Here is a 15,304-nt window from a genome sequence, read left to right on the forward strand (position 1 = left end):
ACCCTTTAAGGGTTAGGAGTGTGTTACTCCTGCCTTGAAGTGTTTAATATTGTAGGGTAATCCTAATACTGATTTCTAATCAGGATATTGAAGAAATCATATTCATTAAAGGTTAAAGGTTAAAGGTGTCTGGTTTCAGTTCCAGTTCCATCAGAATAGATGCTCACCAGAACGTCAGCCGGGCAAGCCCAACCCACAGTTCAATATAGGATTGGGCTCAGCAAATGCCAGTGCTGGATATCCAAAATATATTGGAAATAACTAATAGTATAAACTATATAGTAGTTTTCTATCTGCAGTATATTCTATACTGCAGATATACTGGCTACCTGTATAATATATACAGTAGATCAGCCGGCATGTAGCCGGCATAGCTAGGTCTTGCCGGCATACCCGGCATGCTAGCTAGAGAGAGAGAGAGAGATAGCATGGAAAAAAGGCTACTCCTTACTGTAAATGTATACTGTAATTAAGGATGTAAAAGTCTAATTTGACTGCCTTTTTCCAGAAAGAAGGTTCTAATAGAAGGGGAGAATGTACCATTCAGGCTTCCATGCAGCTACAGTACTATTGCCGACAAGGTACCGCCAATACACTGCCGGCCAGCAAGTCCAGCAGTACCAGTACAGTCGGCGTGCTGCCAACTGAGTCAGCACTATCTGTGCCGGCCTGGCCGGCAGTACCCCGGCAACAGGACCTGTAGCAGCAGTCCAAGGGAGGACTGAAGAACCTTGGGAACAGAAGGAACTTCCCTCTCGCCGGCAGCCATCCTGGCTGCCGGCTGGGCTGGCAGTTGCTGACAGATGATGTGGTTGGCGGCAGTATCCTCTGCCGTCCGCCAAAGACATGACTAGAGAGAGAGTCTGGCTGGCTCCGGCAACCTACCAGCAAAGGTAAGGTTGCAAGATGCCGGCCTAAAGAAAGACAATGGCTCAGCCATCAAAAGTGGACAGAGGGGTAGGGAGTGTGAAAGGAACTGGCAAAAATTGTCAGTCCTACCACCTGTAAAAGAAACTCTGTTTCGGTATCGGCAGAATCCCAGGGAACAGGAGAGACTCAGTTCTCCATCCCAGAGATTGCCGACACAGTTAAGGGGATGGCGGCAATGCCGCCTCCTCTCAACAAAAAAGAAACAGAGTTCCAGTGCCACGTATCCTAGGCTAAAGAAAATTACTCTTCAGCCCAGAGAACTGTGGCATAGGACTAGTCTTTTAGTCGCAAGGAGAAGATGGTATCCTACCATAACTTCAAGTGCGGCTAATGAGGGCTAACCTCCATTGCCGGCCACCTGTCCGGCAGGGGAATGATGGTATCCTACAACCCATTCCCCCTGCCGGCAGGTCGCCGACATAAGACTAAATACTCTTGTTAGATCTTAAACTAGGCAGGATCAAGAAATGACAGTCAGCGTTGTTTCATATCCTCATTGCAACTGATGCTGCTGCATCATGCACAGCGGAAGGAAATACAGATAGACCGTGACGTAGACAATTACGTCACTTATGTGGGCGGAGCTTAGGCGCTGCAAGCAGCCTCATCTTACATCTCCCTCCCAAAATATTACGAGGGTAATATTTTCAAAACTTATAAATGACAATATCAAAAGCAGATATGACAAACAAAATTCTATATTCTCTTAATGTAAAACATCAGACATATAAGGTAAATCATAATCGTAATAATTAATGGTAACGTGAAGATGGGATAGAAAGTGAGTGAGAGAGAGAGAGAGAGAGAGAGAGAGAGAGAGAGAGAGAGAGAGAGAGAGAGAGAGAGAGAGAGAGAGAGAGAGAGAGAGAGATAAAAACATCAACAGCATTAACGTAACCTCAAATGAAACAATAATTACATCAGCATTGTAAGATGTGCACTAAAATTGAGTCGTGAATGCAACACCAACCTAACTTAAAATTTCCTACAAAATATAATTTTGTAAATGAAATCAATGCACGTCTAAGTGCAGTAAAATAAAACAGAATTTTTCATTTTATAAATGCAAGATCAAAGCAGAGATAATTAAACATAATCGTTCATCCAGGCAGGGGCCTCTCTCTTCCTTGGAGGCCGTACCTCTGGCGCTGATGGGGGAAACTTAGGCTCATGACCCACTTCGTCGTCGGTAGGAGTGGCTCCTCTTGTCTCATTGACGGGCAGTTCAGTGACCTTGAGGTGTCTTCTGTTCCTTATGGACGGACGCCCACTACCATCTAGTCTCACGATGTACTGTCTATGAGGTCGTTGCTCGACTATGATTCCCAGCCTGTCCCAGGCCTTGGTCCTCTGGTTCTGAATCCTAACGTGAGTGCCTGGCTGTAAGGGCGTTAGCCTCCTGTCGCTGCCGCTTTCAATAATCTTCTCATTTTTCTCTGCTACTTGAAGTTCTCTTTTTCTAATGGATTTTCTCCAGTGTTGGTCTATCATATAGTTGAGTTTTGGAGTCGGTACACCATCCCGTAACTGTCTCCAGTTGCCAGTTGTGCCGGAGATTTATTTATACCTCTTAAAGGCGTGTTCAGGTATTGTAGCATGGCCAATGATACCTTGTCGTTATCGAGGCTTCCAGTCCCACTGATACTTGTTCTAATTATCCTTTTCGCGGACTTAACCGCGGCCTCGGCTCTCCCATTTGACTGCGGATAGTGGGCCGATGATAGGCGTATGTCAACTCTCCATCTCCTGTAGAAGGTCATCATCTCTTCACTCACCAGGTTGGTGCCGCCGTCGGTAGACAATTGTTCGGGTGCTCCCCATCGAGTGAAGTAATGCCTAAGTTTTGTCATGACCTTTGCAGACGAGGTGCCATTGGGGAAGTGGGCTATTTCTAGCCAGCCTGTAAGCCTGTCACAATATGCCATATACATGCGTCCTTCGAGCTGAAACAGGTCCATGACAGTCTGTTGGAACGGATACTCTGGGGCAGGGGTCATTTTCATGACATCGGCAGGAAGTGATGGTGCGTGGGCGTCGCACGATGTACATCGTGAACGATGATACTGGAGGTCACCCTCGGTTTTCTGGCCAATAGACTGAATGTCTCGCTCTCCTCAACATTGTATCTAGGCCTTGATGTCCAGCATGGAGGTTGGCGGTTATCTGGTGACGGAGCCCTTCGGGAATGACAAGGCGGATGCAGTTGTCGTTGAAACAGTATGTGACCAGGTTGCCAGATATAGAGAGACGTTCTCTGATGCCGTAGAAGGGCCTCAAACATGCAATTTCTTGAGATTTCTTCGGGTTCCAATCCCCTGCATTCACTCGAGCGACTAGTAGCTGATATGCTGGGTCGTCCAGGGCAGCCTCTTCAACAGTTTTCTCGTCTATAGTGCACTGCTCCTGTAGGTTTTCTGTGATTGCTGACACCATAGCAATCGTTAATTCTTCGTTGAAGCTCGCATCCTGTCTATCTGGCGTCGTCCTCAGGGTAGGAAAACGAGAGAGAAAGTCAGCAGCATGATTTCTCTTGCCTGGTAGATATTTAACGTTGAAATTATTCAATAATGTTTTCTCCTTTAATCTAAACAGTCTGGGGTTGGTAATGTCGCCGAGACTCCTATTGCCTAGTAACTTGACTAAGGGGCGGTGGTCCGTGACAATGGTTAAGTTCGGGCAGCCCAATAAGAACAACCTTGCCTTTTTTAAGCACCAAGCCACTGCAAGGGCTTCCCCCTCCACAGCTGCATACCCAGACTCGGCGGTCGTGAGGAACCGACTGCCGCAAAGTGCTATTCTCCAACCATCTCTACAACAGAAGGGAGTTTCGACGGAGGTACAACTGCAATATTGTTGGAGGATGACGAAGCCCACCCCCTCCTTACTCCAGTCAGTGACTGCAACAGTCGGCCGCAGCTTATCGTAGTAGGTGAGCCCGTCCTTGGCCAACTTGCAGACGATGTCTTGCACTTGACGAAACTTTTCCTGAAGGTGCTCATCCCAATAAACCTGTTTGCCCGAGGGCTTCTTCAGCAGGTCTCTAAAGTGGGTCATGATGGGCGCCGTTGTCAGGAAGGGGGCCAGCTGATTGACAAAACCATACCATGACCTGATGTCGGATATTGTGGGCTTTTGGGGCATAGAAAAACTTTTTATGGCAGATAAATAATCTTCTGACGGCTTGTAGGAGTCCCAACCGACGTCGAATCCGACAAATTCCACTTCTTTCTTGCAAAACTTGAATTTTTCTGGTTTCAAAGTGATGCCCTTGTATGCACAGACACGGCGTGTATATGCGTCGGAGGCAGAACAATGTCCCATTGGTGTCCTTCGGTATTGGTACCTACCCCAAGGTGTGATGAACGTGGTTAGGGGTATGCTCTCCTTGTCCAGTTCTACCTGGTGAAATCCCCAATAGGCGTCGGCCACAGTCTTGTATGAGCAAAGGGGAATGCTGGATACCATATCGAAGGGCGTAGGGGTATGGTGCGTCTCCCTTCTACAACTTGCATTAAGTTTTTGGTAGTCGACCGTACGTCTGGGTTGCCCCGTTTTCTTGGCCACGACCACCATACGTGAACACCATTCCGTGGGCTCTCCAGGGGGAGCTCTTTGTAGGACCCCTCTCTTGACGTCCTCCTCCAACTGGGCTTTCACCTCCTTTTCCCAGTGCTTAGGTACCGATGCAGGTGTGTGGCAGGCGTAAGGAACTGCGTCAGGTAATAAGTGAATACGGTGGGGTTCCCCATCCATTACCGGGAGGGGTTCTCTCTCGGTGTTGAAAGTCGTACTTGAGAAATGGGCTAATAACCAGTTTTCTAATCTGGCAATATTCTCCTCACTAGGGGGAAACGGAATGGCCGACGGTCTCACGGGTTGATCAGTTGCTTCCGCTAATGTAAGGGTTGTACTAGCTGCTGCGGGGGCAGAGTCCGTGAAGGGAGCGTGGTTAGGAAACGTTTCTGGCACAAGACCAAGTTTCTTGCAAGCATCCAGGGATAAATAAAAATCAATGGAGGACTTTACGAAGTATACTTCCTGAGTTGTATGCCTCCCCTTGTATTCTATGGTGCAAGAGGTTGAACCTAAACACTTTAGATGCAGGTTGGCGAAGTCTCGCAATCCTCCCTTTAACCTCAGCTTAGCTGGTTTTATGTTCAACATCGCAAGAATAGCGGGTCCAGCAACACAAACCTAGGCACCAGTGTCCGGCACCGCTCGGACGCAGGACCACTCTCCCAAGTTGGCCAAGCATACATCAACACGAATAGTGGGTTGTGGGGAGGGCCCATTCCGCAACCTTGCCTCTACCGCCACGACTACTGCAATCACTGCACCCGCTATGTCCGACTCCTCGGCCAGACCACTAACGTTATTCCTGGCACTCCGCCCTCTGCAACACTTCTTCAGGTGACCGGTTTTATCGCACCCGTAACATGTCCTTCTTGCGGGACATGAAGAATACCCAGGGCTATGACGAGTACCACAATTACCACAAAGACGCGATTGTACTTTTACAGAGGTACTCCTGTCACACTTAGCAAGGGCGGCTGCCACCTCCACCTCGTGTTCCTCCTCGAACCCACCGAGAGCAGCCGCTCTAGGGGAGCTGCTAAGCCATGCCCTATTACGAAGGGCGTCGTCACGGGCGCCCTCGAATGCACTGCACATGACTCTAAGGGAATCGATATCACGGATATTATTGCATGATTGAAACACTTGCCTTTTGAGCACTTTATCACTTAGGCCTACCATAAGCTTGCGCAAAAGCATATATTCGGATAAATCATGATTGCAATTAGGTCATGTGAATGTACAATCAGTAGCCTTTTGCGTACACTTGATAAAATAATCATTAAAGGACTCACTAGGCTCTTAGGGCAAATAAAAAAACTCGAGCCACTGCACCGCTTGGTTAGAAGCTTTCACTACCATTTGCTTAACCGCATTGAATGCCCCTTCGGTAGACAGGGCACTCCACTGGGCGTCAGTATACCTAGAATCGAGGGCACGTTGCAATATAGGAACACAATGCAGCCTTATATGGTGAACTGCCTCGATAGGCTTCAACTTACAAAGTTGCAACCAACACTCCAATGACCGTTTCCAAGACCTGAAGGCTGCAGGGGACACCTCAGCCTCGCACTTTTCCGGAGCTGCAGACGAAGGGATCCTTGGTTGGGGGACATTGGTACCCCGGAGTGACAACGCTGTTATCTCGGCCTGAAGATTCTGGATGGCTTGTTGCTGGGTTTGCAACACTTGGTGAGCCTGCAGCACGGAAGCCGGCGACATCCTGACGCCGGTTCCAGAGGTTCCTGTCCTTGCAATCCTGCCCCTAGGGGATGCAAAGGAGGGTCGTCTCGACGGTGGTGCCATGCTGTGCCACGGTTATTACACAAGGTCCTCTTAAAATCCTACTCACTACGCCATGTTAGATCTTAAACTAGGCAGGATCAAGAAATGACAGTCAGCATTGTTTCATATCTTCATTGCAACTGATGCTGCTGCATCATGCACAGCGGAAGGAAATACAAATAGCCCGTGACGTAGACAATGACGTCACTTATGTGGGCGGAGCTTAGGCGCTGCAAGCAGCCTCATCTTACAACTCTGAGATTCTGACTAAATCCCAAAACCTGATGGTATACCACAACCAACGGTTAAGGGAAGAGGCAGGACAAACCCTAAGTTAGCCATGTCTGAATAACATTCAAGGCACGGCTATTAGGGTTGTAGCCTGATGCTATACTCAGAGGGAAAGAGATTACCCTTAAGTCTCCGAAGAGACGTGTAATGTTTCATAACATTCTAGGAGGTATCAGTCTCCATCGAATGAAAACAATACACGAGGGTAACCGGGGAAAGTCTGAACGCATAGTAAAATGTCTAGGTAAGGTTACCTAGGCTAAACGAGATCTCGGTTACCTAAATCACCGAAACTCTAACTATACGATCGACAGAGAAAAGGGGGAAACAAAAATTATACACATTATCGAAACTTTACAAGAATAATTGCCTAAATAGCTAAATAATTAAAATAATTAAATAAAGCTATTAAAAACTGGAAGTCGTTCTTCTATCTAAATAACACATGCCTAACGAACGACGGCGCCATGGCGCCTCCAGTAACTGGCCTAGCTCTTAAACACAATAAAATACTCTAATTTCATTGTGAAACAGGAGCTAAAATATACTCATAGTAAAGACCTGATACTCAACTTTCCAGAGGCGGAAGAAGATGGAGAAAGCATAATAATAATCCTGTAAAACGATCGAAAAGTTAGATCACCGGGAAATATCACCGAGCGAGATCACTACTAAAAAAGGAATGTCCGCCGTCGTAGGAATGGCGCTGTTGTATTCCCAATAGTATTACGAGAGCGGGGAGAGCCTTTGGACGGCTCCTTTTTGCCACATCCTCCTCGAAGCCAAAACGCTGTTTTGGGGTGCAGATTGCTATGGAGGCGTGTCAAGAATGCATCCGCTGATATTATGCGATATCCTTTGGAGAAATTTTAAGGATATTCGCGCCAGGAGTTAGAATTCTGGATACCTAAAGGTAAAATTCTCTGGGAATATCACGGTAGTACATATATCCCTTAGGAAGCTACTTTAAGGAACTTCCATCACGACGACATGGCTTGAGCCCAAAAACCTCCAATATAAGATAATAAGAAATAGCCTATGTATGAACAACCTGCAAGTACTCCATATTGGGGCATACCTGCAGAAACAGGAATATGGCCGGTGTCCTGCAGGATAGAATATAAGAAATTAATGCTCTTCCATATCATAAACTCTGAGGAAAAAAGACTAGTAAGAGAGATAATTGAGGATCAGTTGAAGAGTAAGAGCATAGAAGAAATCTGTAGTAAATATGGAATGGAAGTTGAAGAAATAAGAAGTTGGGGGAAAATGACCCTGAAAAAAGAAATCAAGAAAAGAATTATGGAAAAAATAGAAGAAACTATTGAAGAAAAAAAGGAAGTAATGAAAAAAATTAAGATTTATTAAAGGAAATGGCTCACAACCTTATATCAGAGAAATGAATCTGGATAAGGCATCCCTTGTCATGAAGGCAAGATTAAATATGCTCAATTCAAAAGCGAATTTCAGGGGAAACTATGAAGATAGTTTGTGTGACCTGTGCAAAGGTGAAGAAGATACCACCGAAAATTTATTTTTGTGCTCAAAATTAGGACAGCTAATGAATGTAGACATAAGTTTAGGTACGCTGGAAAATCCTAGTAGGGATCTGGCTGCATTTATAAGTAGGGCAATGCGTATGAAAGAAGAATTTATGAAGTCCAAACTGACCACAATAGGTTGCCAAAACTGATGATAGCAAGGTGTTATCCTATCTAATTTCAAGGTAAAATGGGATAAAAGTAAAGACTGAGAATCTTATTACTGTACTAATCTATTTAAGGCACAGGTAATATAAGCTTAATAACAATAATAAGAATAGGCCTAGAAGCTTTGCACCTATATATAAAGTGATAGAGTGCCCGCAAACTTATTTTGCGGAGGAGTGAGCAGTAAGGAACCAGGAACCAGGACGGGCTCCAGGTTCCTCGTTGCTCTCTTCACAACACTGTGATTGTGGGCACAGTACTACATACATGCTTATACCAAGGCACTTCCCCCAGTTTTGTGGGGTAACCGACATTAAACAAATGAAACAAAAAAAGGAGACCCCTCCTCTCTACGTTCTTCCCAGCCTGACGAGGGACTCAACGGAGTTCGGCTGGTACTGCTAGGGTGTCACAGTCCACCCTTCCCCCTTATCCACCGCAGATGAAGCTTCATAACACTGAATCCCCTACTGCTGCTACCTATGCGGTCATCCAAGGCACCGGAGGAAGCAGCATGGCCTACCAGAACTGCGTCAAAATCCTCTCTTGCCTCTCTCACTTCTATCCTCCTATCACCCAGAGCTTTCTTCACTCCATCCATCCACCCAAACCTTGGCCTTCCTCTTGTACATCTCCCATCAACTCTTGCATTCATCACCTTCTTTAGCAGACAGCCATTTTCCATTCTCTCAACATGGCCAAACCACCTCAATACATTCATATCCACTCTAGCTGCTAACTCATTTCTTACACCCGTTCTCACCCTCACTACTTTATTCCTAAACCTATCTACTCGAGATACACCAGCCATACTCCTTAGACACTTCATCTCAAACACATTCAATTCCTGTCTCTCCGTCACTTTCATTCCCTACAACTCCGATCCATACATCACAGTTGGTACAATCCCTTTCTCATACACAACTCTCTTTACATTCATGCCCAACCCTCTATTTTTTACTACTCCCTTAACTGCTCCCAATACTTTGCATCCTTCACTCACTCTCTGACGTACATCTGCTTCCACTCCACCATTTCCTGCAACAATAGACCCCAAATACTTAAACTGTGGCCTGATTGGTAACGTCTCTCTCTGCCTGGTGTTTGCCAGTCAGGGGTTCGAGTCCCGATCAAACTTGTTAGTGCCATTAGTGTCTGCAACCTTACCATCCTTGTGAGCTAAGGTTGGGGGGTTTGGGGGATCCTATAGGTCCATCTGCTGAGTCATCAGCCGTCACTGCCTGGCCCTCCCTGGTCCTAGCTTGGGTGGAGAGGAGACTTGGGCGCTGATCATATAATATAAGGTCAGTCTCTAGGGGCATTGGCCTGATTGCTAAGGCAATGTCACTGTCCCTTGCCTCTGCCATTCATGAGCGATCTTTAAACCTTTAAACCTCCTCAAGTAACTCTCCCTTTGACATGACATTCAACCTTGCATCACCTTCCCTTCTCGTACATCTCATAACCTTACTCTTATCCACATTAACTCTCAACTTCCTTCTCTCACACACCCTTCCAAATTCTGTCACTAATCGACCAAGCTTCTCTTCCCCGTCTGCAACCAGTACAGTATCATCCACAAACAACAACTGATTTACCTCCCATTCATGGTCATTCTCGTCTACCAGTTTCAATCCTCATCCAAGCACTCGAACATTCACCTCTCTCACCACTCCATCAACATACAAGTTAAACAACCACGGTGACAACACACATCCCTGCCTCAGCCCCACTCTAACCGGAAACCAATCGCTCACTTCATTTCCTATCCTAACACATGCTTTACTACCTTTGTAGAAACTTTTCACTGCTTGCAACAACCTTCCACCAACTCCATATAATCTCATCACATACCACATTGCTTCCAGATCATTAACACAACATACACCTCCTTACCTTTTGCTAAATATTTCTTGCATATCTGCCTAACTGTAAAAATCTGATTCATACAACCCCTACCTCTTCTAAAACCACCCTGTATTATTATTATTATTATTATTACTGTTATTACTACCCAAGCTACAACCCTAGTTGGAATAGCAAGATGCTATAAGCCCAAGGGCTCCAATAGGGAAAAATAGCCCAGTGAGGAAAGGAAATAAGGAAATAGATAAATGATCGGAAAAAATTAACAATGAATCATTCTAAAAACAGTAACAACGTCAAAATAGATATGTCATATATAAACTATTAACAACGTCAAAAACAGATATGTCATATATAAACTATAAAAAGACTCATGTCAGCCTGGTCAACATAAAAACATTTGCTCCAACTTTGAACTTTTGAAGTTCTACTGATTCAACTCCCCGATTAGGAAGATCAATCCACAACTTGGTAACAGCTGGAATAAAACTTCTAGAATACTGTGTAGTATTGAGCCTCGTGATGGAGAAGGCCTGGCTATTAGAATTAACTGCCTGCCTAGTATTACGAACAGGATAGAATTGTCCAGGGAGATCTGAATGTAAAGGATGGTCAGAGTTATGAAAAATCTTATGCAACGTGCATAATGAACTAATTGAACGACGGTCCCAAAGATTAATATCTAGATCAGGAATAAAGAAATTTAAACCGTAAGTTTCTGTCCAACAAATTAAGATGAGAATCAGCAGCTGAACACCAGACAGGAGAACAATACTCAAAACAAGGTAGAATGAAAGAATTAAAACACTTCTTCAGAATAGATTGATCACTGAAAATCTTAAAAGACTTTCTCAATAAGCCAATTTTTTGTGCAATTGAAGAAGACTTCTAAGATTGCATTCTCTGTTTTATCCTTAATCGTATTAATCAGTACTCTACCATACACTTTTCCAACTACACTCGACAAACTAGTACCCCTTGAATTACAACACTCATGCACATCTCCCTTACCCTTATATAGTGGTACAATACATGCACAAACCCAATCTACTGGTACCATTGACAACACAAACCACATATTAAACAATCTCACCAACCATTCAAGTACAGTCACACCCCCTTCCTTCAACATCTCAGCTCTCACACCATCCATACCAGATGCTTTTCCTACTCTCGTTTCATCTAGTGCTCTCCTCACTCCCTCTCTTGTAATCTCTCTCTCTCATTCTCATCTCCCATCACCGGCACCTCAACACCTGCAACAGCAATTATATCTGCCTCCCTATTATCCTCAACATTCAGTAAACTTTAAAAACATTCCGCTCACCTTTTCCTTGCCTCCTCTCCTTTTAACAACCTTCCATTTCCATCTTTCACTGTCTCTTCAATTCTTGAGCCAGCCTTCCTTACTCTCTTCACTTCTTTCCAAAACTTCTTCTTATTCTCTTCATATGAACGACCCAATCCCTGACCCCACCTCAGGTCAGCTGCCCTCTTTGCCTCACTTACCTTGCGCTTTACTTCCACAGTTTTCTTCCTATATTTTTCATACTTCTCTACACTATTACTCTGCAGCCATTCTTCAAAAGCCCTCTTTTTCTCTTCCACTTTTACCTTCACTCCTTCATTCCACCATTCACTGCCCTTCCTCATGCTGCATCCAACAAACTTCTTGCCACACACATCACTTGCAATCCCAACAAAATTTTCTTTTACTAACTTCCACTCCTCTAAATTACGTTTCTCTTACTTTCACTTTGTCATATGCCATTTTTAACCTTTCTTGATATTTACTTTTTACCCCTGGTTGTATTAGCTCTTCAACCCTCACTAGCTCCCTTTTACATCCACTTACTCTATTCCCCCACTCTTTTGCTACAACTAATTTTCCTTCCACCAAAAAATGATCAGACATACCGTTAGCCATACCCCTAAACACGTGCACGTCTTTCAATCTTCCAAACATTCTTTTAGTTATCAACACATAATCTATTAATGCCCTTTCTACCACTCTTCCATTTGCCACTCTTACCCATGTATACTTATTTTTATCTTTCTTTTTGAAAAAGCTAGAACTTATCACCATCTCTTGCTCAACACACATATCTACCAGTCTCTCACCACTCTCATTTTAACCTGGTACGCCATACTTCCCAATTACACCTTCTACCTCTCCAGCGCCCACTCTAGCATTTAAGTCACCCATGACAACTACATAATTCCTTCTACCCAGTCCTTCTACACACCTAGTTAATTAATTTCAGAACTCATTCCGCTCTTCTTCACTTTTCTCACAACCTGGCCCATACGCACTGACAAAAGCCTAACATTCCCTATCCAACCTAACCCTTACCCACATTAACCTAGATGATATCTCCTTCCATTTCACTACTTTACCTGTCATCCATTCACTCAGCAATAAAGCTACACCCTTTCTTGCTCTTCCCCTTTCAATCCCAGACACTCTACCAGACATTTCGCCAAACATCACTTCACCCTTCCCTTTCATCTTTGTCTCACACAAAGCCAATATATCCATCCTTCTATTCCTAAACATACTTCCAATCTCACATCTTTTACTCTCTATCGTACAACATCCACGCACATTCAAACACCCCAAAACTAGAGTGCGGGGAGCAGTCACTCTCGCCCCCAGCTCCACCTCTTTGATGTCTCACAGGATTGTAAATACAAGAGAGGGGGTTCCCAGCCCCCTCGTCCCGTCCCTTTTAGCTGCCTCTTACGACACGCAGGGATACTTTGGCGCTATTCTAATTGTTTTTATGCCCCTGCGGCCACTAGATGAAGCATAGTAGGTGCAAAGCGCTGCAATCTGCAGAAATTTCATTATTATTAGTTACCTCCTACACAGACAGCACAGCTTGCATACTTTTAATTCTAACTTTAGGACTGTCCAATATACCGGGCAACCTCTTTAGTAAGGGTTTCCAAATTCCCCATTTCTATGTTATTATTTCTAAATTTCCTTAACTCATTACAGTTAAAAATATGCTCAGCAATAACCTCTGCCTCCCTACACAACACACAAAGCTTATCATTATCATTCCTATTTATATAATTTTCTTTTAATTCTAACATATTTAACTTTTTTTCATAACTTTTACGGCCTTATTAGTGTCAAGTTCTCCTATGTAATCTCTTCTACCATTACTATTCACAAACCTCAGTTTGGTCATCTCTGCTTTCTTTCCTTCTATTTTTTCATTTAATTTCATTTTGCCACTTTACTTTTTATTTCTTTTTTGAGTACTTGCTTTTTATACTTTATTACTTTTTCTATTTTAATATCATTTATTGCATATTTCTATGATACTTTTTCCCCAACATTCCCCCTATGGTTCTCTTATTTGAACTTCCACTACCTCCTTAACTAGCCGTTTATCATCTGATGTTATGATATGATGTAGCCTCACCTTTTTATACTCTGTTCTATTTTCAACTGGCCATATTCCTGTTTCAGCTATTAACCCCCAGTATGGTGTGGTAGCAACCTGTTCAAACATTCCTTTCATAATTTTGTAATATATACTCTTTAGTTCTTTCATTTCTTTATCTTTTAGTATACCCCATGTCTCAATATTTGCAAACATTGCAGGTACTACTAGTGTCTCATAGATCTTTATTCTCGCTAGCAATGCCAAATCTCCGACTCTGTTACTGTCTCCATACTTCCTAACTTCCTGGGGACTATGAAACCTGGAAATAGATAATCATGAGTCAGTATGGACATATGAAAACAGGGGGTTGTGAAAATTTAATCATATGTTGGAGAATTAGACGTAAACATTTGTTTTACCGAGTGGACTTAAGAATGGCAGTTATATGTAAACATGAATAATCGAGACAATGCATGGAAAGGGCAGTGAATCTGAAGAATAAAAAAATACGAAACGTACCACAGATCATGTGTACATAGTATGAAGAGTAATGGGCCAAGAACACTACCCTGTGGAACACAAGATATCATATTCCTATATTCACTATGGTGCCCATCAACAACAACTCTTTGAGATCTATTAATCAAAAATTCAATAATGATGCTAAGAAACGACCCACCTACTCCCAACTGTTTGAATTTGAAAACAAAGGTCTCATGATTAACACAGTCAAAGGCAGCACTAAAATCAAGGCCAATCAAGCAAACTTCCTGACCACAATCAAGGGATTTCTGTACAGCATTGGAGATTGTAAGAAGGGCATCACATGCTCCAAGGCCTTTGCGAAAACCAAATTGCAAACTAGGGAACAGATGATTACCTTCAGCAAACCTATTAAGACATTTTGCCAAAAGACGTTCAAAAACTTTAGATAATAAGGGAGTTGTGTAAATTGGGCAGTAATTAGTTGGACTTCAGCTACCACAAACACATTTACATATTGGAGTAACATTACCAATTCTCCAAGATGTGCTAAAACCTCCCCTTCTTGCTAACAGGTAACTTTGGACCTAAGGCTTTGGCCACACCGCATTCGATGAGTGTGGAGGTAGAGGCATGACTTGGGCGGCAGGCCAGCGACCAAATGTTGCCTGGCCACACCAGAACTACCACACCTCTCTTGTCTCCTCATTCCCCACAGTCGTAGATAACCTCTCGCAAAAATGACACGACGGTGTTGAAATAGGAATTCTTTGTTTTAAACTGAACAATAGATTATACAAGATTCTGGATTCACGATTTTAATGAGCAGAGAAGTTAATTTTACAATCAATATTGCCAGTCTCGTTTGTACGACGACACATTTTATGAATATCTGCATATGACACAAGTCTTTTGATTCTTTGTTGGCAACAGCCTTCATAGATTCAGGCTCACAAAACAAACATCCAACTATAGACAACCTCAATCTCTCTCTTAGCAGCCCTTATATTTGCTTCAAATATGATAAAGTTCTCGAAAAATCATTGTCCCTCTTATTCCAGAATTAACTAGTATTTGCGTAAGATAAATTGTATAAAGGCCCATACGATTTTTTTTTTATATTTGAAATGTCTCTACTTCATCATTTAGATTTTTTTATGGTACAGAGACTATGGCACAATCCAAGACTAGAGAACAATGGTTTGATTTTGGAGTGTCCTTCTCCTGGAAGAGCTGCTTACCATAGCTAAAGAGTCTCCTCAACCCTCA

The sequence above is a fragment of the Palaemon carinicauda genome, chromosome 19 (assembly GCF_036898095.1).
Source record: "Palaemon carinicauda isolate YSFRI2023 chromosome 19, ASM3689809v2, whole genome shotgun sequence".
Classification (NCBI taxonomy): Eukaryota; Metazoa; Arthropoda; class Malacostraca; order Decapoda; family Palaemonidae; genus Palaemon; species Palaemon carinicauda.